Raw genomic sequence first — 15,000 nt, forward strand, 5'->3', positions numbered from 1 at the left:
GATGATAATGATAATGGTAATAATAATAATAATAATAATAATGATAATAATAATAATAATGATAATAATAACAATAATAGACTATCGGAAATCATGAAATGGTTCCTCATTCGTGGATTATGCTTTCCTTGAAAATATTTGGAATTGCACACAATATAATAAACGTGAGTACCAAAGTGTGAATGCATGGACCTCTGTAGTCATATCGGGTAGGAAAAGATTAGGCTTTGTCAACATCAAGCATGGAATTTTCCAAGGAAATAGCTTGTCACCATTGCTTTGTGTATTGTGTATGATACCTTTGATTTTGTTTTGGAGAAACACAAAAGCTGGATATGATTTCACGGAAAGAAATGATCTGGAACTCTTCGTGAAAGAGGAAATCTGGCCGACTTCATCGAATCAAAGAGGGCAGCGCTTTAGCAAGAAAATTAGTATGGAAGCTGGGCTGCAAAATGTGGAGTGCTGGTTGTAAAAATAGGTAAGATCCAAAAAGGAGATAGAATAATGTTGCCTAGGCAAGCGGTAATGAAGAGAGCAGGCAAAAAAGAATACAAATACCTGGACACATTGAAAGGAGGGAAATTGTTGGAAGAGAAATGAAGATATTTTCTCAGAAGTTTTACAGAAGGCAGAAATTTATTTTGAAAACTAAACTGAAAGGGAGAAATAAGTTCTGCGCAATATATTTACGGACAATTGGCCTCTTCAGGTATGGAGCTGGCGTGCTATCATCTCGAACATAGGAACTACGATTCTTGGATAAGAAGAGAAAGAAGTTACTGACAATACACAGGGCATTCCACTCGAAAATTAATGTTGATAAGCTACGCCTTTCGTTAGAGAAAGACGGGAGAGGATTGATAAGATGGAAGTATTGCATTTAGAGAGAAGGGAAAACAGTGTTGCTTGATACATACAGAATACTGGTACAAGGCGCATGGCTCAGTGGTTAGAGCGTCGAGCTTACGATCGTGAGGCTGTGAGCTCGAATCCCGGACCGGGCTGCGTGTTGTGTTCTTGAGCAAGGCACTTTATTTCACGTTGCTTCAGTTCACTCAGCTGTAGAAATGAGTTGCGACGTCACAGGTGCCAAGCTGTATCGACCTTTGTCTTTCCCTTGGATAACACTGGTGGCGTGGAGAGGGGAGGCTGGTATGCATGGGCGACTGCTGGTCTTCCATAAACAACCTTGCCCGGACTTGTGTCTAGGAGGGTAACTTTCCAGGTGCAATCCCATGGTCATTCATGACCGAAGGGGGTCTTTACCCTTACTGGTACAATGAAGGCAGGTCTATTATGTACGGAAAACAGTGAATTAGAAAATAGAATTCAATGGAAGAGGAAAACATCTGGAAGGTTAAGATGGACAGTCAGTTATGGAGAAAGATTTCGAAGGATACAGACCCAGATAAAACGTGTGTGTTACAAAAAAGTGACTCCATACCTCAAGCAGAGGCCACGCTATGTGCATCACAGGAACAAATATTAAGCTGTAATTATATCATGCACAAAACTGAGTAACCAGTAGATGCTGAAACATACAGAGTTTGAAGTGAATGCTGGTAAGTGGCCCAAAGAGAATGGATAAGGTGGCATGCCAATGTCGCCAGAATTGACGAATGAGCAATATGTAACAATTCTGGATTCGAAAAAGCGAGAAAATAATGTGAGTGGTAACTTGAGGGATTTTATGATCTAATATAATCGTAGAATCAAACATCGAAAACCCTGTCTGTACCGGCAGGAACGGAAGAAAGGTCAAACTATGCTTATAGACATCGATTCTGTTTGTAGCAAGAAAATTGTGGAAAAAACGGGGTAAAACCGATGGAATATGAAACCCTGAAGAAAGAAAAGAAAACAGTGATAAATAAACAAATACTTACATTGTTAAAAAAACTGTCGGTACTCTGGTTAGAGTCACCAAAAGAGAATCAAAATCATATTTTGAAAGACTGAGACTGCTATTCTTTTCGTATCAGCAAATAACAACATTTATTGCATTTGGTATAGAATCTGTCCATTAGTGAATTTTATATAATTACATTCAAAATTATGTTGAAATAATAATCGACAATAATAATTAAAATATCTCTCATTCTCTCTCCATTTATATATATATATACACCTATGTATCTAGCTATATATATATATATATATATATATATATACATACACATATATATAAATATGTAAATATATATATGTGTGTATATATGTATGAATGGAGGCATCTATATATATATTTATATACACATATTTATGTGTGTATGTGTATAAATGAGTCTATGTGAGAGTGTGTATATATATGTATGTCAGCGTGCGTATAGGGTTGTGTTTTGCACGTGTCATTATACCAATCACCATAGAGACACACAAGATACATAATTCATTTGTGTATTGTTAATTAATCCAATAATTAATTAGATATAACGAACTCTAACACGACCAGATTGCGTGCTTCCATTGGAAAAATTACACTTGTTGCAACTTACAGCAATATTTGTTTCGAATCAGCGTTCAGATCAATATATCTATCTATCTATCTTATCTAACTTATCTATCTATCTTATCTAACTTATCTATCTATCTTATCTAACTTATCTATCTATCTATCTAATCTATCTTATCTAACTTATCTATCTATCTTATCTATCTCATCTATCTTATCTAACGTATCTATCTATCTATCTATCTATCTATCTATCTATTTATCTATATATCTATCTATCTATTTATCTATATATCTATCTATCTTATCTATCTTATCTATCTATCTTATCTAACTTATCTATCTATCTATCTATCTATCTATCTATCGATTGATCTATCTATCTATCTACATACATATATACATCTATCTATCTACATACATATATGCATACGTATATACATATGGAGAATTTTATATAGACCGACAGACAGACAAATGGATATATTGACAGACAGATAGACGTACCATCATATAGTCTGTGATATTTCGACGGTAAACAACAATAACAGAACAGTTTTGTTTAATTACAGGCAGGAATCATTCAAGAGTGTGTGTGTAGTACGACGTCACAATGTCTCTATAATCAAAAGTCCATACAACACAGACAATCGTATATTATCTTTATCATACTTATAAATACCACCACACCACAGTATTCTCCATATCAACAACCGTGTGGTGGCATATGTATATGTATGTGTGACTTAATATTTATCTATCTCTCCACCTATCTATATTTCTACCTATCTATCTATCTATCTATCTATCTATCTATCTATCTATCTATCTATCTATCTATCTATCTATCTATCTATCTATCTATCTATCTATTTATCCGACTTTTTGTCTGTCTGTCGGTCTATAGATCTATCTGTCAATCTTTAGTGTACGTATTATATATTTATGAAGGCGCATAACTCAGTGGTTAGAGTGCAACAAGCTCACAATCATCAGGTAGTGAGTTCCATACCCGGGCCGGGCTGTGTGTTCAGCTGTAGAAATGAGTTGGATAACATAGGTGACATGTAGGTGGGAAGCCGGTATGCATGGGTGACTGTTGATCCTGTAAAAATAAATTTACCCGGACTTGTGCCTTGGAGCGGGGGAACATTCTGGTACAATATCACGATCATTTATGACCAAAGTGGTCTGTACTTTACCCCCAATACATATCTATACAAGTGGGATGGAATTAAAAAATGTTTGTTTATTGAAATATTTACCCAAGATGAATTGATTATAATTCTCTTTAATTAGTTTATTGCTCGTAAACTTTAACAACAAACCATTATATGGATCCCGCAAGGGCACATGGCCCTCGGGTTGAGAACTGCTGATCAAGAAAGGCATTTCCATTCCACACAAGGAAACAAGTATAACTGAGTAAGAGATTTCGTATTTGGAATCCTTTATTATTCTTTAAATAGGCGAGGATTATGAACACTGCAGCTTTGTGGCTTTATGTTTGGCAACTAAAAGAGATGCAGTGTAAATTATATTTTAAAATTCAATTTATCATATGAGGCATTGCTGAGAATAGTAACAGACATATCAACGAGAGAGATTACTCTCGGAATATGCAGATGCAATGTCTGTGGTAGTTACATCAGTATGAATGTGGTTATCCATCCATCCATCCAAATCTATCTCCATTTCTCTACGTCTTCTTTCTTCTCCTCTCTTTGCATCACCCTCTGTATCTCTCTGTCTCTCTCTCTCACACTTTCTCTCTCTCTCACTCTCTCTCTCTATCAATCTATGAATATATTTGTGTATGAATACACAGATATTGAATATACTTGTACACATGAGTATATATAAGTATATTTAGGAGCGTTTGGTTCAGCAGAGCATCTGACTTTGTAAAATATCGTAGTAGTAGTAGTAGTATAGTAGTAGTAGTAGTAGTAGTAGTAATAGTATAATGATGATGCTGGTGGTGTTGGGTATTACAGGGAGATGCAGGAGCACTTTAGAGTTGAGTAGTATCAATATGTTACAATTTTCAAAATGGGGGTATCATACTGAGCCCTAAATTAATTTGTTTCTTGGCGCCATATTGCCTGGCATTTGAATTTGTTCGGCAATTTTCATTTCTTTACTTCGTTTTTGATTTACTAACAGATTGGTTTCGTTCATGTCATATTTTATACATGTATATCTGTCTATCTATCTATCTATCTATCTATCTATCTATCTATCTATCTATCTATCTATCTATCTATCTATCTATCTACTTATCTATCTATCTACCTACTTAACTACCTACCTACCTACATACTTACCTACCTACCTATCTATCTATGTGTCTGTCTCTCTCTCACTCTTTATCTCTCTTTCTCTCTCTCCCTCTGTCTATATATATATATATTTATGCATATGTCTGTCTGTCTGTGTGCGTGGGTATACAGTACTACGCGCTTCTATATCACTCGCCATTCGCGGTAACTTTACAGCAATTATGGTGAATTGCCGCTGGTGGTGGTGGGGGTGATAGTGACGAAGGTGGCGGCGGCGATGGTGATACTGCAGGCGCTGACGATGGTGATGATGATGGAGGTGTTTGTAATGGTGATGGGGATGTTGGTGGCGGGATTACTACTATGATGATAGTGATGATGATTACAATAAACGGTGATAATGATGTTCAACAGAAGTAAATAAAAATGTCGTCAACATTAGAAATATAGAATCGGAAATGAATTACACTCTCACCCCCCCCCCACACACACACACATACACACAAAACAAAACACATTCTCCATAACTAAAAAATATAACATCACAAATAAAATGAAGAACATTTGTAACGGAAGCTGATGACAAGTGTGTGTGTGAATATCTATGGAATTACCAAAATGTAGATAACAAAAGAAATAATAATAAATAAATAAACGCAGCAGAGGAGAGAAGAGAGAAGAAGGCAATCGAATATTGTGTTGAAAATAATTAGGATTTCGGAGAATGATAGAGAAATTATCTTTCCTGCAGCGAGCAGACTAAGATGTCAGCGATATGATATCTTGCGATGACGTTCGGTGATGTTGTTACATATATAGATACATGCATAGATAGATAGGAACATATATATATACATGTATTTGTGTGTGTGTATATATACATGTGCTTGTGTGCATATATACATGTGTATATATATATATATATATATATATATATATATATATACATGTATATACATGTATATATATATAAGACATACATATATACACACGTAACTGTTCACAAATTTTTATCCCTGTATCTATATACTTACATACCTATTCTTACACATAGGCTCACACATATTTGTGTATGCGAGTAATTATATTATATGTATATGTATATGTGTGTGTACATATAGATGTGTATGTATATGTATATATATATATATATATATATATAAACATATACATATATATACAAACATATATATATATATGCATACATATATATATACACACATATTTATATATATGCATACATACATATATATATACATATATATATGCATACATACATATATATATATACATATATATGCATACATACATATATATATACATATATATATATGCATACATACATATATATACATACATATATATATATATATATATATATATATATACACACATATATATAAGTATATATATATATATATATATATACATATATATATACATGCATATGTATATCTATGCATACATACATATATATATATAATATATATATATATATATACACGTACATACCTGTATATAGGAATACATTTGCACTTGTTGACATGTTTCTACATAGTTAATCGTGCCTCTAACAGAAGGAAATCTTGTGAGGTGTAACATACACACACAACCACACATACCCACAAACACGATCACGCACAATTTCACATACACACATGAAACAAAAAAAAATGAATATAAGGAACAATGAGTGTTTTGTATCCTTTTTTTCCCCCGCTTCTTTCTCAGCTTTTCGTGTCTGTTTCGTGTCTCCTCCCTGGTTTCCCACCTCATCCAGTTATTATTTGTATTACAATATTTCGTTTTGTTTCGAATTCTAAATAATCTAAGATAGAATTTCATTTATAGAAGCAATTTATCGTGAACCGAAAATGGAAATAGTTTCTATAATTAAAAAAAAATTAACTGTTCGCTCTATCTCTTGCACTTTGCAACAATTTGTGTTCAGAAAAACTTAATTTTCATATCATACTACGTACATATTTATGTCTCGTCTTGAAAGTTAGTATGATACATTCCTGATTGCATTCCTAACTACACTTTTGCATAAATAGAGCCTATGGTAAAATGGATACATTAATATTGACTTCAGCTTAAACTTCGTCATCACAACCAGTAACTCCACAATCAGTAAGAAAATCAGCTACGATTATGAGATGTGATCATAGCTAGTATTTTGGAATAACAAGGATTATTAGCCGTCTTTTCGTTCTGATCAGGATACTGGACCAAATACCATGTTATCGAAACGAACCTCAAAATAAAACTATACATTAGTAAACAGAAAAATTATTTTAAACTCGAAAACTTGTTATTCATTATTGAAGCCTAATTGCTATAAAAAATATTAGAAAACAAGCGAGTCGTCTGAGGTTGCAGACACATTATTCTTGGAACATGCAAGAATGTATTAAAAATTCTTCATGAGTCTTTAAAGAGACATATATTTTACAATTGGAGGAATGATGTAATCAAGGATGCATTAAATTGCAATGAAAACAATTTGATAGTAGCTTGAAATTTATCGATCATAGAGTTTTAAAACTCTACAGCTGAAGTGAGACCATTCAACACCGAAACGATACAAGAAGCATACAGAACATAATACCCAAACAGCAAGCATTTCCTCATCGATAAAAGATAATAAGGGCTGAATGGTCACAGTTCAAAGTAAATGTTAATGACGTCACACAAGTACCAATCGCTATGACACTTTCTTGTTATAAAATGCCAGTTAATATATTACTATCAATTATTAAATAAATAGACGAGCCAATGAGAAGTCTCTTTAAATTTCTTATAGGGTTCTGATTCAACTTCTCTCATCAAGCCACGCCCTGGCGTCTTAAAGATAAGGTTCCAGTTCACTGCACCTTGTACAATTACGGAATTGTCACGGCTGAAATGCCTTTAATTATCTAGATCTGCAGAATCAGGCTTGAATGGCTGAATAGACTTATTAAATTAAAAAACGAAGTCAACAAGGCTTTGGACCTGCCTGCCCAAAATTGTCACAATTAGGTACGCGTGTATGCAAGTATGTATGCATATGTGTATCTATGCACACACACATATATATATATCTAGATAAACACACACACACACACATATATATATATACATACACACATACACATTGTATACATCTACATATAGGTATGCATATTATTCATAAACATAAGCAAGAACACACACGAAGACGAAAAGTGACGGTGAAGAGGTCACAGCTGTGTGACGAAGGATTTCCGGAAAATGAACATGAGGTAGAACAAGAAGAAGAATAAACGAGTGAATGACAAATATATATTGCGTGTGTTTATTTGGCAAAAGAAGAAATAATGAAGATCACGAAATGCAACAATATTGTAAACAGTGCTTTCGAAAAGCTTACATTAGCAGAAGATCAACACACATAAACACACACACACACACACACACCACACACACACACATATGTATATATATACCTATGTATACATATATGAGTGCTTATATGGATGTGGGCGATGTGTTTGCATATGTGTGTGCTAAAAATCGACACGCATCTACTTCACTGTACATATTTTAATTAACTAAACCAAATAATTATCACCGAGATTGCTCTATAACTAATTTAGAATTAATTAGTCCTATGGTAAATTTGTGTATGGAAAAAAGATATCATTTGGGAAATATATCTTCACAATATTCTGATAGAAACAAAATGGATATAAGTTGTCTTGATGGGAGATTTGCTACTGATCTCGCTACAGGCGTTCGATATAATATGAAGGTACGGACAACGAAATCGAAACGAACCATTTATATGAGGTTAATAAATTTTGGAGTGTTTTGTTGAAGGAGGTTTAAAATCTAATATTACCCCGGGTCAGTATATGTGAAATTTAAATACGAGTATAGCTCCTATGGCAAAACTTCATTTTTATTAAGAACGCTATTGACTAATTATGAATTAATCTTAACAATGTCGGTGTATCTTGGAGAAAAAAGAAACTCGCTAAAAATTTAGAATATATTGAAACTAAGAGATCTTGTTTATCGACCGTTTCAGATTCCAGGTGCATCGTATAAAGTTTAGACTCGTAAAATAAGTCTAGATTGTAATATAGTCAAGTTAGGTATGGTTTCGATTGTATGGTTATCAAATTAGATATGTTTTAAACATTTAAACAAGTGCGTATTATACATAAAACGAGAAATAAAATTGTGAATGACAAGGTAGACTTAACTGTATTTTGACAATGTATGTTTAATGAGGCTGCATTTTTAAAAGAGTGGAAACTTTGGCAAGAATTATCTCCTCTTAACATGTTTTGTGTTATATATCAGGACAACTTAAGGAGGTGGATTGGCGGAATTGTTAGGACGCCGGACAAAATTTTTAGCGGCATATTATCCGTGTTTACGTTCTTCGATCTATCCTCTAATAACCTCTGCCGTATGCGTTTTTTCACTTTCTAGTTGTATGGGGTTTTGCGCCCCCAGCGATATATCTGGTATCATTCTAAAGAGAATATGGACAAATAGGGGAACGGAAGAACTAGATGGCGAAAGTAAATTTAGAGGAGACTATAAGTGAATGGAAAGAAAGAAAGGTGGAGAAGAGGTAAACAATGGAAAGATGAAAGAAAGAGACAAGGTTATGTGAATAAAAATAAAAAAAGGGAATAATCAGAACTCAAATCGAGTGAAGAGAAAAGAGCTACATAGAAGAATAAGAAGAACGAGAATAAATAGAGAAAGATGAAAAAGGTTGGATAGAAAAGAAGAAAAGAAAAAAAAAGAGAAAAGTGAGCAAAAAATGGTTTTGTTATAGAAGAAGAGAAGGGATAATGTTAAGAAAAAGTTTATCTGTGTAAAGGGATGAAGAAGGAAATAAGTTTGAATGAGGTGAAGGGAATGAAGACTGTGGAGAAGGAACGGAATTAGATTGGGTATATAAAGAGGAAGAAGGAGAGCAGCAGTAGTGGTGATGATGGTGGAGGAAACAGGAGTAGTGGTAGTAGGAGCAGCAGTAGTAGTATTACTATAAGAAAAAGATAATAATAAAAGCGATGATGATGAATGAACGTGACGATGATCCTAACGACCATGATGATGATAAAGAAGGATAAGAATAAGCGAAAGACGAGGAAGAAGAAGGAGAGTAAAGAAGAAGACAGCGGCTCACATTGGCAAAGGAATTACGGAGTGATTAATAGGCGCTTCTTTCAACTTTAGTTCTCATGTCTCAGCAATTTTTACAATATTGGAACTAATCTCTCCTGTAACGGGTCTCTTAGTCTCTCTTCTTCTCAATATGATATATTCCGTAGAAACACTTGTTTGGCCACCTCTCTTTCTCTTTTACAATGTACGTCTCTCTACCCTCCCCCTATCTCTCTATCTTTCTCTCTCTCTATATATGTAAACATATAATACTCACATACACGTATATATACATATATAGATATACATATATATATATATATATATATAACATATATATATATATATATACATAATATATATATATATATACATATATATATTATATATACATACTATATATATATATACATATATATATATATATACATTATATATATATATATCATATATATAGATATATATAATATACATATATATAATATATACATATACATATATATATATATACATATATATATAATATATATATAATACATATATATATATACATATATATATATATACATATATATATATATACATATATATATATACATATATATATACATATATATATATACTATATATATATATAATACATATATATATATATATATATATATACTATATATATAGATATATATATATACATATATATAATATATACATATATATATATATATATTATAACATATATATATATATATACATATATATATATATATATATACTATATATATATATATATATACATATATATATATATATATATATATATAATATACATATATATATATATACATATATATATATATACATATATATATATATATACATATATATATACATATATATATATATACATATATATATATATATATATTATATACATATATATATAATATATATATAATATATATATATACATATATATATATACATATATATCATATATATATATACATATAGATATACATATATATATACATATATATATATATATACATATAATATATTATATATACATTATATATATATACATACATATATATATACATATATATATATATCTATATATATATATACATATATATATATTATACATATATATATATATATACATATATTATATATATACATATATATATATATATACAGATATATATATATATATCATATACATATATATAATATACATATATATATATATATATATACATATATATATATATATATACATATATATATATAACATATATATATATATATACATATCTATATATATAATATATATATATATATATATATATATATATATATATACCATATATATATATATACACACACATATATATATGTGTGTGTGTGTGTATGCATGTATGTATGTTTGTTATTTATAGAAGGCAAGACCGATGTACTGTGTCTTGGATTTACCACCCGGATTTCAACATGCCCTGTCAAATTTATTTGTCAATTCCTCTTCGTTGTAAATTTTATTGTAAAGTATATCGCCTGAACGGCTTACTCACACAGTCACACACACTCACATACGCTCACACACACGTTATGTTACAAATACAAATAAAAAAATTAAAAAATACTTTTAACATTTCATCTGATATAGCTTATAATTGATTAAAACCGATGCCAATGTCTCACTCGACGCAGAACCCCTCAGCTTGTTTTACAATCACATTTTCATTTATCATGGAATAATTGAACTTCCGATCAATCATTGGCTCGTTTAAGTTATTTGTTATAATAACCAATAAATGCCACATCTAATAACCGTTTTGGCCCTTAATTCGCTAACGGTATTGTTCTTAACAGCTAAGGATATATTACGTTCTTGTAAATCATAGACGCACTTGAGTATAAGTTAACTTCGAGGTCCCTTCCAATGCGTTTAAGTTTGTCGTCTTTCACTTATTTTACCGTGAAGATAGTAATTTATTTAGCCACTTTTATTCCATTCTTAATTTTCTATGTTACAAAAACAAAAAAAAAATCAATGTGATAAGGCAATGCCCCACAACGACACCTTTAGAATCCTGTGAATGGTTCTCAAATGCTTTCTTGATTACAGGTAGCAATCTTTTTGCGATACTAGCACAGGTGGGACAGCACATGATAATGTTATATCAGATACTTATATTACCTTTCATTACCGATTTCCCTCGAGGAAATGCTCCAAACTACAGACAGTTAAATGAATGGAATTTAAAATTACTGAATCTTCCCGTACTTGGTAAGTTTGCCGTCAAATCATGTAAATTATCAATAACTCTGGTTTATTTACGGTACTGCAAAATCTCATGTTATCTGGACCTAAAGAGTAAACCACAAATTCCGAGGAATCTTGTTTCAGTATCATCTTTAACAATTACTTGAATTCTTGAAAGTGGTGAAACTCTTTCCGTCTCAGTAAATTAATATTCTCAAATAATCCTTTCTATTAAAGGCATAAAACCTGAAATTTTTGTGTGTGTATGTGTGGGGGGCTAGTCAATTACATCGACTCCAGTGTTTCATTGGTACTTAATTTTTCGACCACGTAAAGATGAAAGGCAAATTCGACCTCAGCGGAATTTGAACTCAGAACGTAGCGGCAGGCGAAATACCGTAAGAATTTTACCTGACGTTGTAACGATTCTGGCAGTGTAAACGAAACCAGGAAACACTTATATGCGTAAGAGTGATTATTCAAAAATCTATGTACAATGTTTTATTTTTCTGTCTTAGGTGGTGGTTAAACCATCGGGCATACAATCCTGAGGTAGTGTGTTCGATTCTTGGCTCGAGCTGTATATTGTGTTGTTGAGCAAGTCAGTTTATTTCACATTGCTCCAGTTCACTCAGCTGTACAAATAAGTTACCACATCACTGGTGCCAAGCTGTATCGGTTTTTGCTTTTCTCTTGGATAAATCCCTGGCGAGGAGAGCTGAGGCTGGTGTGCATGGGCAACTGCTAGACTTGTCCCTCGGAAGGGAACTTTCTAGGTGCAATCCCATGGTTATTCATGACCGAAGCGGGGTCTTTATCCACTGTATACTTCTTTCTGTTTTGTCTTCAAGTTTATTCTTATCCATTTTCGAAATATCAAGACGTATATTTACGCACCATTCCCTTCAACTTTCAATCATAAAGTAAAATTATTTACGTTGTTATGTTTTGAATTATATGGAAAATGATAATCTCTTTGCGCTTTCCTTTCAATGGTACACCCCCCTCTCTCTCTCATTCTCTCACCCGCTTAGCTTACAGACTTACTAAATTCATAAACAAGTGTAATGTACCAAGTTAGTCTCAACCTGGTGAAGGAAGTGAAAGTAAGACAAAATCAAACCATTTATTTTCGATATCCTTCAAGTTATTCTCAATTCTGAACTGACATCCTTCCTCTAAAAACCCTAACCATATTTTTCCTTCTTCACTCTTAAATCATTCAATATCTCTACTATCGCGATACTTTCTTGCTATATTCCGTTTCCTATTAACGACTCGAAATAAACATCCGTTGATTTTTTTTTTTTTGACGAATGATCAATGAAAAAGTGATGTTCGTCGTGTGAGAAATCCTTGATTTCTCTGTTCCTTGGTAAATGATATTCCCAATACGATCAAGCCCGTATGTTAGTTCTGGTTCTGTTTGTTTTTTTTTCACAGATTCTAACGTGTTGACCATGTTATCAGACCGAGGGTCTTTTGGGAAGTCAACTCGTGAGAAGTACAATCGAACGTATAAATTCGGTATCGATTGATGGTGTATGAATGCTAAACCCTGCGATTAGTAAGCCTAACAATCATAAATAATGCATAAGCGAGTTTGATAGCGTTGGAAATGAACCGGATCATACTCATAGAAGTTCAAAATCCTCATTCACCGAAGAACAAAGCTGTTGAGATTAATATGTTGATGTCGGGTTGGCGGAGGAGATTTGCAAATCCTCTGACAATGTTTAATTAAACTGTCCGAAAGATAACCGATCTCTACAAAAAATTTAGTCTACCGCTTGGTTAAAATATTGGCTTCAGTTTTAAGCGATCGGAAGTGAGTAGTCAAAGAAACTAGCAGTGTTCCATGTTCAGGAATAGGACCAAAAAGGTTTAACTCTCGGATATCGGATTTGAAATCACATAACCCTGCATGAATGTCTGACTTAGAATTTTTTGTTTCCGAATTATTCTTTAACATACTGAATGTTTTGCATCCCTTGTATTGCGAATATGCCACATCAACCTTAACTTGCTTTACGTTACAGAAGTATTTTCATGAATTTTCTAATTAATCGACTACGACGACTATATCAATTCTTTGAAACTTGTTAGATTTTCTAAAAACAGAATGTCTTTCAGTTTTTCTTGGTCTTTATACTTGATCGCAAAGTGGTGTTGAAGAGTTTCTATCGATACCATAAACTAGTATCGGATCTCGTGTTTTAACACTTTACAATTCCTACACGAAAACTAATTTTCTGTCCGCTTTCCATCGATAATATAAGCCATTTTCACAAACTGTTACCGTTATGCACTTTACTATAGGGAAATGAAATCTTTAATAGACTTCGACAAATGAACGGATAAATAATAAATGTTAATTGGCTGTAATAATATTATGACCGATACGTCATCAGTTCGTATGTGTTCTGATTAATGATTAATGCCTGAAGACAAGCTTTACAGCTGAGAGAAATATATGTGGCTCTTACGTGTGTTGAATTCAACTTATAATGAAATTAGTGGTTTGGTCTGTATGGACTGGAAGTTTTTTGTACTGTAATGACATTTTGGATTTTGGAGACCAGTCAGGAGATGTCTGCAGATTTGAGTGCTTGCCAAAATTGTGCCACAGGCGAGGATTGCCTAGTCTGAACTCAACATGGACGGTAAAAATGCTAGAAATAGTAGATAAATATTCCTTGAATCAGAGTCAACCGTTTTAAATGTCCGCATTGTAGAATGTGGTCCCTGATACACGAAATAACGGAATAATAAAATTCCGATCAAGCAAGGTTAAAAATAAAACAAGAAGAAACCTGGTGCGACAAACATAGGCGATTGAGACTTCC

Source organism: Octopus sinensis, linkage group LG23 (assembly GCF_006345805.1).
Source record: "Octopus sinensis linkage group LG23, ASM634580v1, whole genome shotgun sequence".
Classification (NCBI taxonomy): Eukaryota; Metazoa; Mollusca; class Cephalopoda; order Octopoda; family Octopodidae; genus Octopus; species Octopus sinensis.